The sequence below is a fragment of the Antechinus flavipes genome, chromosome 4, assembly GCF_016432865.1.
Source record: "Antechinus flavipes isolate AdamAnt ecotype Samford, QLD, Australia chromosome 4, AdamAnt_v2, whole genome shotgun sequence".
Classification (NCBI taxonomy): domain Eukaryota; kingdom Metazoa; phylum Chordata; class Mammalia; order Dasyuromorphia; family Dasyuridae; genus Antechinus; species Antechinus flavipes.
In genome coordinates, this window is record NC_067401.1 from 136,260,483 (window position 1) to 136,274,731 (window position 14,249).

Here is a 14,249-nt window from a genome sequence, read left to right on the forward strand (position 1 = left end):
CACATGGCAAATACTAGACATTTAATAAAATTCAATTCTATTTAATAAAAATTTATATTAAATAGATTTGAACTCACTCACACTCTTGGGAAACCTTGCATTCATAAAGATCTATGTGCTCATAATGCTCTCACAAAGAGCTTCTCACATTCAACAGGATGCTGGTGCCCTTGTATACTTTTCTGTACTTCTGGGCCCCATGTTCTGCTCACACAGCCCCTTTCACACCCCCACAGCCTCTGACACCCACACAGCTAGATCCTCAGAGTCCTAGCTGTTCTTCACAGATTGTTTCTCTGCCTCCCCTCCCCCCACAAGAGTCACATCTCACTCCTAGCTCTGGCAGCTGTCAGGAGAAATCATAGTTGGCAGCAGTAAGACTGGTCTCGGGGACTCCAGGACTGGGCTTGAGGTAAGGGTGGGGTGTCTTCTGGGGCTGGGGGCTTGGGAGCAAGGACTAGAGGAGGCAAGGAGGGGGCTGGCTCCAGTGCCCTCTCCTGCTATCCGCAGGTGTAATTAGCCCTGGCAGATGAAAGGGCGTCTTTGAAAGTCGGTGAGATCCTTGTCTGTCAGCAGGTCTCTCTGGGTGGCATCGGAGCTTATCCTGAAACCACACACGGCTTCCAGAGACGGGCTGTCTGGGTGCTGCCCAGGCAGAGGGAGGGGCAGACCCCAGGGGGCATCAGGCCTTAGTGCCCCCCCATCCCCAGCCCCAGGCTTCCCATCTCTCTGGGGTACCAGGATCTCCAAGTCAGGGAAAATATTACGATGCTGGCACTGCCCACCCTGTCACTGCCAACCCCAGCATGTTGGTGCCTGTCCCCCAGGGGACTAAGGGGACAAGACAACTCCTTCCTCTCCTCCCTCCCCACCTTCACAGGAGGCCAAGGACAATGGCCCTAGGCTGTCCTTTCATCCGGTGATCTCAAAGCTCTATCTAATTTACCCCACCCTGGCCAAGACTTCCTCAAGAGGCCAGTTGAGGGGTGCGGTCTGGGATCCAGGAGTTCCCAGATCCCAGTTTGGATTGTGAGCTACAGGAAGCTAGGGTGTCCTCTCCTCTGCCCCCAGCTCTTATGAGAGGATGCCATGAGATTAGAGTTGAAACTGTGGGAAATGGGTTCATTTAGGGGGTAGGGAAGAGAGAGGGAGGCGGGAAAAAGGACTAAACCAGATTAAAAGGGATAATCAATTGTTTAAACATTTATTAAGCATCTGCTATATGTCAGGCATTGTATTGGGCATTGGTATAAATGCTCAATATTCTTCAAATACCTAATATTCTGATCAAAGGAATATTTGTTCTGTGGTGGATGATTCTTCTAGGTTTTCTCAGCAAAGACATTAGAGTAATTTGTCATTTCTTTCTCCACCTTATTTTGCAGATGAGTAAACTGAGGCAGACAAGGTAAAGTGACTTGCCGATGGTCATACAACTAGTAAGAGTCTGAGGCTGAATTTGAACTCACAAAGATGAGTCTTCTTATCTCTAGGCCTAACACTTTATCCATTGGATCTCATAGATAGCCCCATTGGAACACAGAACCCTAGAGTTAGATCTGCAAGGCTCCTTTGAGGGGATTTAGCCCAACTTCCTCATTTTACACAGGAGAAAACTGAGGCATGAGGAAGTCAGATGACTTATCCACACATACAGAAGGTATCCTAAAAGTTTTAGTGCAGTTTTAGCCTATTAAAGTTTTAAAATACATATACATATCTATATATACACATATACATACAGGGTATCCTAGAAGCCTTAGTACAGTTTTAAATTCTTATTAAAATGCATTAAAGTTGGGGCAGCTAGGTGGTGCAGTGGATAGAGCACCAGCCCTGAAGTCAGGAGTACCTGAGTTCAAATATGGTCTCAGAAACTTAACACATCCTAGCTGTGTGACCCTGAGCAAGTCACTTAGCCCCAATTGCCTCAGCAAAAAAACACAAACAAAACAAAACAAAAAACCCCAAAGCAAAATGCATTAAAGTTTTAAAAGTATCAAAACATACACATACACTATGTAGTATCTTCTACACTTATAAATGTATACACTATATAGTATCTCTATACTGATCATCTCTATCTTAGAGCTTAAAATATACAAATATGTATGTATGGTAGCCTAAAGTTTTAGTGCAGTTTTAATTGTCTAGTTATATCTGTATATGTATACACACATAGGTACAGCAAACACACATACATCCACAAACATGAACAAGATGTCCCAAAAGTTTCATTACTGTTTTAGGCTTTAATAGCTTAAATCTGCATTGTGACTTTGGGGACACTTTCTATGTTTAACATGTTTAACAAGGAAGTAATACATTGACCTATTTGTGTCTCCTTCTGCATCCTTCTCTTAGTGTACTTTTTAATATACTTTGTCACTGTTCTGTTGCTCATGTTTATCACAACCTACCAAACTACCTCTTCCCTCTACCACACAGGAGAAAGCTTCCCTTTCCCAGGATACATATAGTCTATCAATCAATATATATTGATTGAGCACCTACTATATACCACACACTATGCTAAAAGCGGGGGATACAAAAAGAATTGAGACAATCCTTGCCCTGAAAGAGCTTGCAATCTAGCAAAACATTAGCCACATCTGAGAATGTGTATCTGGCTCTGAAATTTCTAACCATTTTCTGCTAAGTAATGGAGGCCACATTCCATCATCAATATTTTGAAGTCTTGAGAGTTCTGAGATCTTTCAAAGTTTCTTTTCTAGAACATTATTTTGTATGGTCCTCAACTAAATTGTGCTGATTCTTCTCATTTCACTAGCAGGTCTCTCTATTTCTCTGAATCTTTCATATTCCTCATTTCTTATGTCTAAATAAAATTCCATTCTATTCTAATATCACAATTTGCTCAGGCAAATTGTTTGGTTTTGTTTTACCACAAAAAAGTACTACTATAAATATTTTTGCATAGATAGATCCTTTTCTCTGTTTGACCTCTTTTGGGGTATATGATTGATGGTATCACTGAGTCAAAGGATATATACAATTTAGTGACTTTTTAAATTCAGTATTTCCAAATCGTTTTTTAGAGTAGTTGAATCATTGTGCAGCTCCACCAACAATATGTAAATTTACTTGTTTTCCCTCAGTCCCATCAACAATCTCTATTTTTCCTCTTATCATCTTTGCTAATCTAACAGGATTGAGACAGGACCTCCAAGCTGTTTGTTGATAATTTGCATTTGTTCATTTGATCATTTAGCTATCAGGGAATAGCTTTGGTTCTTATAATCTATAACTTGGATATCAGACCTTTATCATAGATATTTGTTAGAAAGATTTTTTTTTTGAAACTTCCTCATTCTAACTGCATTTATTTAGCTTCTGTGGAAGCTTTTTGATTTTATGTAATTTGTTTATTTTGTCTTTTATGATCATCTCTATCCTTTGCTTACGTAAGAACTCTCCCCCTATCTATAGCAGTGAAAGGTATTTCCTTTTTATGTCCTCTAATTTTTTTTTATATGACCTTTTATATTTAGGTCGTGTAATCATTTGGAATTTATTGTGGTGTAAGCATGACCCAGTTTTTCTATGACAGTCTCACTCTTCAGTCTCTGGGCCACCAGAGTATTTAACTTCAGTTTGAGGGCTTAAAGATCCTAGATAAAGTACTTCAAAATCTTTTCTGATAAGTACCTGAACAGATCATGGGATTTAGAACTGGAAGAGTCCTTAGAAATCATATAGTCCAACTTCCTCATTTTACAGATGAGGAATTTGAGAATGTGTACAGTGTGTATTGACAGAGAATGAGGAAAAGGTGGGGGCATATAGTATCAAGACAGAACCTTCTTCCAGGGATGCTCCCACCTACTTCTCACCCTCTCCTCTCCTCCCTCCCCTCCTCCTCACTCCTCTCCCAGATTTGCCAAGTGGAGTGATTCTCCACTTAGGAGTTTCAAAGCAAACTATAGAGCCAATAAGCCCTTTGATGCCAAGTCATCCAATGGGATTGCCAGGAGCCAGTTCTGGCCCTGCCCCGCCCCCACCCCGCCCACCCTATCTGCTAAAGTGATCCTTTCCCCTTCAGGCCTCCCTCCCTCTTCTTTCCCTATGGTCAGCTCTCTTTCATCTCCCTTCTTTTTGCTTTGGGGCATAAAAGGGGCGGTGTTGATGAAGGAGCAGTCTGACCCCACCCTACCAAATGATACCCCAGTCTTCTCCACCTGTCTACCCTTCTTCCCAAAGATGACTTCCTTTTGATAGAGCTGAGGGGGGGGGGGGGGGAAGGTTCTTGAATTAAAGGGAAAATATTACAGCTAGAACTCAGGTAGAACTTCCTGGGTTCTTGAAGGATAACTGAGAAAAAGAGAACTAGATCTCTGGGGTCATTTAGGAAATCACAGATTCTGGGTTAGAAATTTTGTGGGCAATTCTGCTTAGAGAGAGGAATAAATGGAATGAGACCAATTCTAATATTCTGAATGGAAAGAAATTCTCACCCACCTCCCTCTCCAGGGAAAGCAAGAAGTATATATGGTAATATGGAATTATTCCTTCATTCAGACTGCCTTCCTAGATGGGAAGAGGACTAGGGCTTTATGGTTACTACTTTCTGTTTCAACAGTCAGAGAGAGTCATACCAGAGTCCCCATAGAGCTATGAGAAAACATTAATCTTGTGCAGTGGTTCTCAGTTTTTACCCTATTGTTAGAAAACTTCAATTTAAATAAAATGGTGTCAGATCTCTTGTAATAAAATTCTTTGAAGTCATTATTTTCAATGTGTTTTTAAAAACCATAAAGTTCATAAAAAAAACCTAACAAATAACATTGTTGTAAGTGTTTCAGGTTTTCTTGAAGCCCAGATTGAGAAATGTTGGTGTAGGGGCAGCTAGGTGGAACAGTGGATAGCACACTAGCCCTGAATTCAGGAGGACCTGAGTTCGAATGTGATCTCAGATACTTACCACTTCCTAGCTGTGTGATCCTGGGCATGTCACTTAACCCCAATTTCCTCAGGAAACAAAAAAGAGAGAGAGAGAGTTAGAAATTGATATAGTACTTTCTCCCACTTGAAATGCAAGACCCTATTGTTGGCTCTCAGTCTCTCGGCCAATTCTCAGTCTGGAGCTCATCTTTTTGTCACATCCCTCCCTATTACTGTTTTGAGCCTTAGGATGACAGAAAAGACTTGAGAAGATATACGGTCCAACTCCTTTCATTTTGAAATGAAGGATCTTAACATCAGAAAAGTTAGTTGATTTGCCCAGGATCATACAGGAAGTGACAGAAAGTACCAACATCATTAGAAAATAAGTATACTTGCTTTTCTGAGCCACCCCCTCCCCAATCAAGGGAAGTCCAAAACTCATCCTGAATTCTCATAGATCTTCCTCATAGTTGGCAAATCCTTCTGTTTAGCCAACCTGAATTGCCCCCTCTCCTCCCTACTTTCATGTCAATCTCCTTTTGTTCTGGGATCAGAATAGATGGTGAGCTCTTCATTACCAGTACTCACAAATCAATCTATCAATCAGCAACTATTCACTATTCACATTTCTCAAGGGTAGGTATTGTTATGTCATCCTTTTAGAGTTTGGAAATTTTCTTTAGTCCCAACCTCCCTTTTAATCTCCAACGTTCAGTTTCTTCCTCTCATTTCTCATGTCACTGCTTCAGTTTCTTGCAAAAAATTGGGCCTAAGTGCCTTCCTTCTGTAGATTGTCTCCAACCGATGCCATCTATTGCTTGTTTATACTTAGTGTTCATATTGTCTCCCCCATTAGACTTCCTCGAGAACAGGTATTGTCTGCCTTTCTTTGTGTGCCCATTAGTTCCTAGCAGACACTAATATTAAATGCTTTGGCTTGACTTTAGCCAAAACCTAGCAAGGGATGAATAGTTTTCTGACTTTTATTATTTTGGTCTCTGTCTCAAGCTCTATGACTTAGCTTGCTTCTGTGTATTTGTCTTTTGGTTTTTATGTGCCCTTTCTACACCTTTTTCTTTGTGGCACAGTGAAAAGAATCCTGGAGACAAATGTTTAAACCCAACCTCTGTTGCTTAGTAGTTACATGATCTTGGACAAGTCATTTAATTAAGCTTCAGTTTCTCCCCCCCCCCCCCCATCTTTTAGCAGAAATAATATTTTTACTATACTAGGTGCTAGTGAAGACAGAGCCTTATACATATGAACCATTGTTCTTTCTCTTATCTTCCTCTTCATTCTCTTTCTCAACCTCCTTTTTCTCTTTCTTCTTTGCCCTCTTTTCCTCTCCTTTTTTCTCTATTTCCCCTTATATAAGAGTATGTTTTATACAGTGGGGAGAAGAAAGGATATATTGAGAAAGAAGGGCTAGAAGCTGAACGAAATACTCCATTCCCTAACCCCTCCCTTCTTGCCCAGACATCAGAGACACAGATGATTCAATAGCTAAATATGGAATGGAGAGGATGGACAGGTGCATTCAGCTGTTGTCAGTGAACATGCCCAGAGTTAATGTGGGCTAGCCCGGTCCAGATCTGGCCCCTTAACCCAAGAGAGGGATATGTGTGTACATATGCACCAAATGGAATTCATTTTATCTATGTCGAGGGTTCTTAAGCTTTTTGGTGTCATGGTATCTTTGGCAGTCTGATGAAGCCTCTAGATCTCTTCTCATTGTAAAGTTTTTGGGGATTTTTAAAAATTTGCAACTATGAAAATTTGAAACCTATGCTGAATTTCAGTTAACATTAGTGCAAATAAAGATTTAAGGATCTTTAAAGGTTAAAAATCTCTGGTTGAGAGGGAGCCAGAAGTCCGTCCCCACTCCCTCATCCCCACCCTATTCTTGGGGTCTGGGTATGGAATGAGTATTTGAGGGGGAAGGGCAGTTGGGAGAGCAAGAGTGGGGAGTTCCCTATGTCTGGGGCCACGGGGCAGGGGAGGGGGGGAGTGTGAGGGGAGAGGTGGGAGCCGCAGCCAGGGGGGTGAGTAAGCGCCTGAGCGGACGCGGGAGGCTCAGCGGCGGCGGCGGAGGAGATGGGGAGGAGGGTAATTACTCAGGGAGGCTCTCGCCACAGCACGTCCCCACAAATGAGAGGCCCGGGGCCCCAGACACCACACAACAAAGGAGTAGGCAATTATTTGGCTCCAGTGGGAGGGGACAGCCCCTCACCAGCCCACTGCAGCTGAACACTGTGGGCTCCTTGGAGGATGGGATGGTGGTGGCTAGGGACCACTCTCCCCACCCACCCGGGAAGCCTCGGGGTTCTGCGCCCACTCAGCCTCGGGCATACCCTCTGGCTTTCCTTCTTAGACAGCTGAGGGGAGGGGCAGAGTACTCATCGAGCTGCAGACTTTAGAGACAGTGGGGAGGTGCCCTAGGAAAATGGCGGGAGACAGTTTGAGGACTTAAGTGATCTTTCTGCTCATTTTCTCTCCACTGACCATTGACTCCCAAAGACCATCTGAGGCTTGGTATATGATGCCCCCACTCAGTGAAGATAAGGTTGCTTTGTTAGCCTTAGAGGAATCAGTGACCATCATCTGAGTTGCTTCTCTCCAGCTGTGGCCACACAGCTGGCAACTAGGCTACTTTCAGGCAGGTGGTGAAACCGCACAAGAAGGGGCCGGGGAGATTCCAGGGCATTTGGCCATGCCATGGAATTCATGCAAGTGATATGCAAATGACTTGCAAATATGTGTCTTTTTTTTCTCCTTTTTTTTTTTTTTTTTTTTTTGAGTCAACAACTCATTCTTTTAGAGAAAACTGTGACTCTTCTAGCTGGTTCTGACATGGATACTTTCTGGATCCCCCTCCCCAAGAATCAAAGAACTTGATCCAAAATCTGCTTCTGATGCTAGCAGGATGATCATGGTATATCACTAAACAACCCTGAGACTCAATTTTCTTATCTGTAAATTTATGTTAATAATGCTTATATTATTATATTGGATTACTTGCTGTTGAGGAGAGGGTGGAGGGAGGAGAGAGGAAGAAAAATATGTAACACAAGGTTTTTTGAGAGTAAATGTTAAAAACTAGTTTTGCATATATTTTGAAAAATAAAAAGCTATTATAAAAAATAATTCTTATATTAACTCATACAGTCCTTGAGAGACTCCAATGATATAATGTACCCAAAGCAATTGTCAAATCTTAAATCAAAAGTGTAATTATTAACTAATAATTACTACTATTGTCCTGGGGGAGAAGGATCCTTTTATACTTTAACCTTCATTCCAGAGGGAAAGGAAGCCCACCTCAACTAAGTCATTATTGATCCACTAATCTTTTGAAGGCACTCAGTTAATTAGCAAAACTCTCCTTCCCTTTCACGTTAGTGATATCTTTCTCTGTTTCTGTATCTATCTGTCTGCCTTTCTGTCTTTCTCTCCTCTCCCCACTTCTCTCCTTAAAGTCAGAAAGACCTGGATTCAAATCCTACCTCTATAAGCCTTAGCTACTTTTTTGACCTTGAACAAATCATTTAATTTCTCAGAACTTTGGGCAGTTCTCTAAGGCTCAAAGTTATAGAGATGTTGCAATCTGTCTTAGTAGAAGGAGCTCCCACACAGAGGACTTATTGATAACTCCCTCAGAACTTTCTATTGAAGTGTGGTTAACCAGTGTCCACAACTTGGTCATTTATTTAAAGTAAAACTTATTAAGTCCATATTTTGCGCTTACAGTAAAAATCTTTTTTGGATGTCTCATTGTGGCACAAAGGAGGAGCAACTTTGAGTTCTCTAAGATTATTTCAGCAGAAAACAACCTCTGGCAGTGCCTACAAAGTTTAAAGGGCTTGGCAAGGAACTCTTTCTACTGTTAAGGACCAATAATGCTTCATCATCAGAAGGTTGTTCAGCTGATAAAGTATTTTGACCATAGTAGCGCATGGAGTTTGGCCACTGAGGCATAGAGGGCTGCAATCTTCACTAATGTATGGAATGCCCACTCTAATGAAATCTATGTTGCTGTCAAAAGTATTGAAGCTTCCTAGAAGTAAGATCTTGGTCTGGATTGATACTCTTAGGCATTTTTTTCTCTCCCTTTCCTTCAATCCATTTCATACAATCACTGTGTTACATCATCTAATCCCAAGATTATTGGGCATCTAATGCCCACATTTTAAACTTTATAGAGGAAGAAATTCACATTCCAATAGATTGTTAGCTCCTTGAAGAAAGGGATTCTTCTATTTCTGTTCTGATAACCTCAGTGCCCAGCACTGTCCAAATAATAACTGACTGTATACAATTCTTTAAAGTTTGTATTTCAGCTTACATACATTTCCTTTGATCCTAAGACAACTGTGGAGGTAGAAACTCTGTTTTTACAGATGAAGAAACTGAGGCTTAGATTAAATGACTTTCCCAGGGTCACACACCCTAAGGCAGGATTCAATTCCAAATCCTGACTCCAAATCTTTTCCTCTTTCTACCATGGCATCATGATTAATAAATGTTGACTGAATTAAGTCAAAATGGACATCCATTTTGCTGGTAAGGTTTGGTGATAAACTTAGAATCACATAGTCAATTACTAGGCACAAATTGTTACTTAGTCCATTGGACATCAACAGATCCCGACACCTCCCTAAAGGGTATTGAATGGCATTTCCCATTTATCTCCTGTGATTGATATTTCTTGAAACTTCCTTTCTTAAGATTCACCACAAGAAAATCTCTGGGAACCTTCCCTGATTAGTACAACATATCTCTGATTGCTCCTTTATTCTGGGTTCCCTCAGCATTTCATTTAATTAAAATAATAACAATAACTGGCATTTACATAACACTTTCAAGACTACTCTATACCTTAATTCTTCAGAAAAACACCCCAGGTGTTATTCTCAATTTTTATAGGTAGGGAAACTAAGGCTCAGAAAAATTAAATAAATTGTCTATGGTCACATAAGTGTTTGACCCCGTTCTGACTGATAAAAAATCCAGTATGTATCATCTATTGCCCCATGCTGCCTCTCAGCTGCATATATTTGCCTTTGTTCACTTATTCATTTTGTCTTTATTTTAAATAGTATTTTATTTTTCCAAATACATTCAATTTTCAACATTTACCTTTGCAAACCCTTGTGTTCCAAATTTTTCTACTTCTCTCTCTTCCTCCCCTCTCCCCAAGATAGCAAGCAATCTAATATAGGTTAAACATGTGCAATTCTTCTAAATATATTTCCGTATTCCTTATGCTACACAAGAAACATGAGAAAGGAAAAAAAGCAAACAAACAACAACCACAAAAATCATCTATTCATTTTGATCATCTGTAATCCAGATTCTCCCATCTCTCTTTTCCCAACCATCATTCAGCACCTAGAGTGGTGTCTGGTACACAATTGGTGTTTATTAATGTTTATCAATGGATCAATTAGAGAATCTCAAAATGTCAGAAATGAAAGAGATACTTATAAATCATTAAACACAAACTGCCCATTTTGCAGAGGAGAAAATTGAAGCCCAGAGACTAACTGTCGAAACATATAATAATTTGGCAGCTGGGGACAGGATTAGAATCCTGATCTTCTAGTTCTAGATCAGTGTTTTTTCTTTCCACTCTACAGCCTGCTTCTTCTGACACTAAACTTTCCAGGACAAGGAATGTCTCCTTTTCCTCTTTTAAATTTAGAATTTTATTATTTTAAAAGTGAACTTAACACACATGAATATTTCAATACACAAAGAATAGGGGTAAAAAGAATTAGATATGAAATTGTGAATCTCAGTTGCCATTTTAAAAATGGTAATTAACAAAACTTCTTATCTATGTCAGCTGCATGGCTTGGTTTCTCTTTTTTTTCCCATCCATTACTATCTTACTCTCCTAGTCTATATTTGCTTCCCAGCATCTCACCTAGACCTAGCATCGTGTCCATATTCAGTATCCAGGGGCCTAAAGATCCTTCTTTCCCTATCCTCACTTAACCCTCCCTCTTCCTCCCCACCCCACAACTGCCTTGGTCCCCTGCTGGGCCCCAGCCCAAACCTGGGTGGCAGGCTTTGCCATCTATCTCGTGCTTAGACATGATTTCTCTTCTTCCTTCCTCAGGAAATGTTGGCCTGGCACCTGCTTCCTTCTCCTCCTCTTTCTTCCCCTCCCCCAAGTCTCCTTCCTCACTGATCCCTCCCCACAGGGCCCCAGGACAAGTATTTGCCATCTGCCTAGTCAGTGCATTCCCTCTGCCCAGCTCCCAGGCTCCCCATGCTGCCCCAGGGGGCCTGGGAACCTAGTGTCTCTGCCTTACCACATCTCCATCACTCTCTGCCCCACCCCTGGGTGCCTGAGTCCCCTGATTCTTCTCTGAGCCCCAGGGGCTGGAGGACCTGCCTAATCTTAAAGTCCTTGTTTGGGTGGAGTCCTAATTCTGACAACTCCTCATACCATCCCACCTTCATATCTTCCCCCTCTTTTCCTTGAACTGCACTCTCTCTTCATTCTCTGCTCCTTTCTCTTCGTTTGCATCAATGATTTGCATGGCCAACCCAAGCAAATTAATGTAAATTACATGCAAATCATAAGTGAATTCCAGCCCTGGGAGATGGCCCTTGGGAAAATCCCAGGGGACTCCGGATTAAATTGTATCACACTGTATTTTTTTTTTTTTTTTTTTTTGCTTGCACTTAGATTTACCTGAATTTGGGACTCTTGCAGGGGTCCTCAAACTACAGCCCATGGGCCAGATGTGGCAGCTGAGGATGATTATCCCCCTTACCCAGGGCTATGAAGTTTCTTTATTTAAAGGCCCACAAAACAAAGTTTTTGTTTTTACTATAGTCCGGCCCTCCAACAGTCTGAGAGACAGTGAACTGTCCCCCTATTTAAAAAGTTTGAGGACCCCTGCATGTGAGGATTTCTCATTCTGTCTAGTGATATAGTGAACTTACAATCAGGAAAGTTCTGGGTTTGAATCTCATCCTTAACTGTTAAAAACTCTGTGATTAGGGACAAGTCACTTCTATCTCTCCAAACCTCAGTTTCCCCATCCATAATATGAGGATCACAATATTTGCCCTACCCACCTCTCATATCATGAAGAGAATATATTGTAAAGCATTATATAAATGAAAGCTATTATTATTCCATTCTCAAAGACAACACAAACTGGAATATTTCTCTTTCAGCCTTTGTCCTTCAAGAATTAAGGACAATGGAGAGTTCAGTTCTACTCCAGAGTTAGTGAATGATCCTTCTTAAGGTAAGATTTAAGGGATACTTTGTCAGGAGTTCTTATCTTTCTATAGGTCATGGACCCTTTTAACTGGGTGATAAAACCTGTGAACCATTTATCTTAAAGTTTTTAATTGTATTAAAAATATATAGGATTACAAAAGAAATCTTCTAAAGGTCAGTGAAAATTAAAGATGTATTTTGGGGTCCCAGACAAGTTCACAAATTCCCTGAAATCTATCCATAGCTTCAGATGAAGAACTCCTCCTCTAAATCTCCAAAATCCTTTCCTACCATCTTTCCAAAATGTCATCCACCATTCCCACCATCAGAGTCATTCTTTTGGGTAAGGGCATTTTTTAGAAGGCATGTTTATCTAAATGCACTTGTTACTTGGGATTGGCATTGCCCTATTAGTTCATTTACGTTTTAAGAATGAAAACCTAAAGAAATACAACACAATATCAACTTTTTTTGGAGGGCAGCTGGTAGGGGTTACAGAGAGAATACCAAGGGCATATGTACCCTTGGGATGGTCCTGGTTAGTTAGACTATGGGAAAATATAAATCTTAGGGAAGGAAGAAAGCATATGGAAGGAAGAAAGAAACTTGTCTATAAGGCTGTCAAAGACTTCACCAGCTTTCCAGTTTTGTTGGGAACCAGCATTCTGTGTCTCCTCAGGGGGTGATCTCCTTCCTCCCCACAAACTGAACATACAACCATCTGAATTTCACTATTCCCCAGTTTTAGCCACCCTCTGGTATCTGGGGCACCTTTTTCTGCCACCTTAGCTGGGCATCCAGATAGGCAGAACTGTTTAGAAGAGGTCCCAAACCACTGCCTTTGTACCTACAGATTTGGGAGAGTTTCGCAGAAGCAGGTTCTAGATAGAATGAAGATGGATGTTGAACAAGCTGGGAAGGAAGGAGGACATTGTAGTGGAGAGACAAGGTGGGCTCCTTTCCTAACTCACCCTGTTTCTCCTTCCTCCCTTTCTTCTCCTACAATCCCCTCCTCCCTCCCCTGCTTCAGCGTTTGATGCTGGGGGTTGGAGAGACAGGCTCCACTCCCGGAAGCTCCAGACCAGACAGATAAACACAGATGGAAGGAGGCAGTCAGCTGCTTTATTTATGGTCCCAGCGACAGGCCCTCTCCTGTCCCACAGTCACTAATCTATTCAGACAGAAGAGGCAGCCCAGTTTCTTTCCACCTATCCCCCCACCCTCAACCTTATCTGCCTCAGGGGCCATAGTCTGAATACAGATTAGATGCACTTTCACCCCCACCACATCGGTCAGGTATATGTCCATGATTCTAGAGTACCCAGGGATACAAGCCACTGCTGCTTCCTTCTCCACCCGGGAAAAATGGGATGTAATAGTAATTGTCCTATTCACTCCATTGGGGAGGAAGAGAGATTATTGCCTGTTTCTACTTGATCAATCTAAGGCTTGGGTCTGCAAGAGTTGTCATCCTTATCCCTATCTCAGCCTAATGATCTGCACCAGAGGAAGGAATATTCTGTCCAGAGCCAAGAGAATGATTGGGAAAGTTCCTGTCAAGCTGAAGAAGCTGAACCACCATTTGGTAGCTTCAGGAGGTCATCTAGGTCAATCCTCTGCCTCTGGGCTGACCCACATCAGCAGTTGAAGGAGACTCCATCATAACCCTGGACTTGAATCATCCTGAATGCCCTGAAGTTCTTCCTTACATCTAATGAAACTCTCCCTTGTTGTAATTAGTGTTCCTAATAAAGAGGGACCAGACAGCCCAGACCCATTCCTCCTCCTCCTTCTACCCCTCCCCCCCCCATCTTTCCCACTTTACCCTCCAGGGCACACACACTCCACATACATTCCCTTCCATGAGCTCAGTTTAAGCACCCAGCTCTAAAGGGTTAATTTTCCCATTCTTTCTGTTGATAGATGTCCTCAGCAATGACTAGGTAAGGAAGGGATAGTTTCCTCTTACCAGCCTCCTCCTCACTGCCCTTTCCTGATTCCTCCTGCTCAGCCCCCCTCTTACCACAATTTTGGGGAAATCTTTTAAGTATCCTGAAAGAGCTGGGGCTAGGGGTTGGGATGTTGGCTAACGAAAGGGGCT

At 41.8% G+C, this 14,249-nt stretch overlaps 1 long non-coding RNA gene across 1 annotated transcript; it reads left to right on the forward strand.

Moving 5' to 3' along the window:
* The first annotated feature begins 348 nt into the window (after positions 1–348).
* Positions 349–13,919, forward strand: LOC127560259 (uncharacterized). Its single transcript, XR_007953289.1, has 3 exons — positions 349–412; positions 12,100–12,173; positions 13,637–13,919. It is a non-coding gene; the product is annotated as an uncharacterized LOC127560259 (long non-coding RNA).
* Positions 13,920–14,249: the final 330 nt, after the last annotated feature.